The sequence below is a fragment of the Rhincodon typus genome, chromosome 14, assembly GCF_021869965.1.
Source record: "Rhincodon typus isolate 14 chromosome 14, sRhiTyp1.1, whole genome shotgun sequence".
Taxonomy (NCBI): Eukaryota; Metazoa; Chordata; class Chondrichthyes; order Orectolobiformes; family Rhincodontidae; genus Rhincodon; species Rhincodon typus.
The window spans coordinates 55997605-56000933 of record NC_063345.1 but is presented as its reverse complement, the minus strand read 5'-3'; positions in this window follow the sequence as shown (position 1 = coordinate 56000933).

Below are 3329 nucleotides of genomic sequence, written 5' to 3'. Positions count from 1 at the left end.
TAGAAAATGGCTAAAGTGACACTTCTGTTTTGAGAAGTATGGGAGGCAGATGATGGGAAATTTATGGGCCGGTTAGCCAGATGTCATTAATTCGTAAGATTTTAGAATCCATTATTAAGGATGAGATTGAAGAGTGCTTGGAAGTGCATGGTAAAATAGGGCTGAGTCAGCACGGCTTCATCAAGGGGAAGTCATGTCTGACAAATCTGTTAGAATTCTTTGAGGAGGTAATGGGCAAGTTAGACAAAGGACAGCCAGTGAAAGTGATCTATTTGGATTTCCAGAAGACCTTCAAAAATGTGCCGCACAGGAGGCTGCTCAATAAAATAAGAGCCAATGGCGTTAGGAGCTAGGTAATCGCATGGATTGAGCATTGGCTGACTGGCAGAATGCAAACAGGGAAGAAAAAGGAATATTTTCCAGGATGACAGCTGGTGACTAGTGGAATTTCTCAGGTCAGTGTTGGGACCAGAGCTATTCACATTATACATTAACAATCTGGATGAAGGAACTGAAGGTAGTTATTTCTAAGTTTACAGATGAGACAAAGTTGGATGGACTAGTATTGTTGAGGAAGCAGAGAGGCTATAAAAGGACTTTGATAAAGCTAGGAGAGTGGGTAAAGAAGTGACAGATGGAATACAACATGGGAAAGCGTGAGGTATGCACTTTGGTAAGTAGAATAGAGGCATAGATTAATTTTTAAACGGAGAAAAGGTGCAAAAATCTGAAGCACAGAGGGACTTGGGAGTCCTATTCAGGATTCTCTTAAGATTAACATGCAAGTTCATTTGGAGTTATGAAGGCAAATGCAATGTTAGCATTCATTTCAAGAGGGCTAAAATACAAGAACAAAGATGTACTACTGAGGCTGTCTAAAGCTCTAGTCAGACCACATTTGGAATATTGTGATCGGTTTTGGGCCCTATATCTAAGGAAGGATGTGTTGGCCTTGGAGGGCTTCCACAGGAGCTTTACAAGAACGATCATGGGGATGACAGGCTTATTGTATGAGGAGCAGTTGAGGATTCTGGGTCTGTACTCAGTGAAATTTAGAAGGATGAGAGGGGTTTCTTGGAACTTACAGACTACTGTGAAGCCTGAATAGCGTGAACATTGAGAAGATGTCTCCACTGATCAGACAGACTAAGGCCTGAGCATAAAGCCTCAGGGTGAAGGGATAACTCTTTTACAACCGAGAGGAGGAGGAATTTCTTCAGTCAGAGCATGGTAAATCCATGGGATTCATTGCTACAGAATGCTGTGGAGGCCAAGTCATTGAGTGTATTTAAGGTAGAGCTAGATAAGTGAGAGATAGTAAGAACTGCAGATGCTGGAGTCAGAGATAACACATTGTGGAGCTAGAGGAACATAGCAGTTCAGGCAGCAATAGAGGAGCAGGAAAGTTGATGCATTGGGTTGGGACCTTTCTTCAGAAGAAATCAGACCCGAAACATCAACTTTCCTGTTCCTCTGATGCTGCCTGACCTGCTGTGTTCCTCCAGCTCCACAGCTTGTATCACAAGGCTGGTATTACTCACACTTTCTCACTCTCTCCTTCTCTTCCTTCTCCTTCTCTCTGCGGTGCTGGGCTTGGGGTCTCCAGTTGTACCTAACTGCAGGCCGCCTTATCTCCTGCCAAATCTGTTGAGCTATTGTTCCTCTCGGGGCTGAATGGGCTTCCTGTTCACTGGAGTAGGTGTGAATGGTTTTTGATTGATTTGGAGCAGACTTGATGCACCAAATGGCCTAATTCTGCTCCTAATCTTATGATTGCACTACTAAAAATGTAGTTGCCCTCAGCTATTATAAATGTTAACACACAAGCTCATTTCTAAGGAAGCTATAAATCTGAAATAAAACCATAAATGCTTACTGGAAATATTCAGTGAGGGGGATTCCTGATCTGCTGAGTATCTCTATCATTTCCAGTTTTTCATTCCTTCTTAAAAACTGTTTCCTCTTATTTCACCCCACCTCATTGCATTTCAGTTTCTTTTCCAATTTTAAATGCTGTTCCTAATTTAGGATTGTGCTCAACTTATTCTGCACCAGAATGCTTGCAACCATGATTGACTCATGCTATCATTTTCCTTCCATGTCTTTGGGCAATTGTTTTACTCATAAGAATTAAGATGAGATCAGAAACTCCATTCAACTGTGTGCGCAATTAGAAGAACTGACATTGTCTCACTCCTTTGACGCTGTGCCTTCGTACACCAGTGTGTTACCTCATTACAAGCCGACCCCCTTCAGCAGCTTGTGTTCAACGGTTGAATTCTAACAGCAACTGCATTATCATTATTTGACTAATTTAAATGTTGTCACCTCATTGAAGTGTGGCACTTGAAATGTACGACTGATGTGAGATGGAAGAAAAGAGAGAATTTGCAATTATGCATTTTCATTTACATGCTTCGATCATTCCAAAATCCTTCACAGATGATGAATTACTTTACAAGTGCAGTCACTGCTGTTTTGTATGCAAACACAGCAGCCAATTTGTACACAGCAAGGCCCCACTAACAGCAGTGAGCTGAAATATATAATCGACTCAGAGATAGTAGGAACTGCAGATGCTAGAGAATCTGAGATAACAAGGTGTAGAGCTGGATGAACACAGCAGGCCAAGCAGCATCAGAGGAGCAGGAAGTCTGATGTTTCGGGCCTAGACCCTTCTGCAGAAATGGGGGAGGGGAAGGGGGTTCTGAAAATAAATAGGGAGAGAGGGGGAGGCGGATAGAAGATGGATAGAGGAGAAGATAGGTGGAGAGGAGACAGACAGGTCAAAAAGGCAGGGATGGAGCCAGTAAAGGTGAGTGTACGTGGGGAGTTAGAGAGGAGATAGGTCAGTCCAGGGAGGACGGACAGGTCAAGGGGGTGGGATGAGGTTAGTAGGTAGGAGATGGGGGTGGAGCTTGAGGTGGGAGGAAGGGATAGGTGGAAGGAAGGACAGGTTAGGGAGGCGGGGATGAGCTGAGCTGGTTTTGGGATGCGGTAGGGGGAGGGGAGATTTTGAAGCTTGTGAAGTCCACATTGATACCATTGGGCTGCAGGGTTCCCAAGCGGAATATGAGGTGCTGTTCCTGCAACCTTTGGGTGGCATCGTTGTGGCACTGCAGGAGGCCCAGGATGGACATGTCATCTGAGGAATGAGAGGGGGAGTTGAAATGGTTCGCAACTGGGAGGTGCAGTTGTTTCGTGCGAACCAAGCGTAGGTGTTCTGCAAAGCAGTCCCCAAGTCCTCCTACTTCCTACAGAAAACTTCTCTTTCAATTCCTCCCACTTCCTACAGACAAAGGGGGTGGCTATGGGTACCCACATGGGCC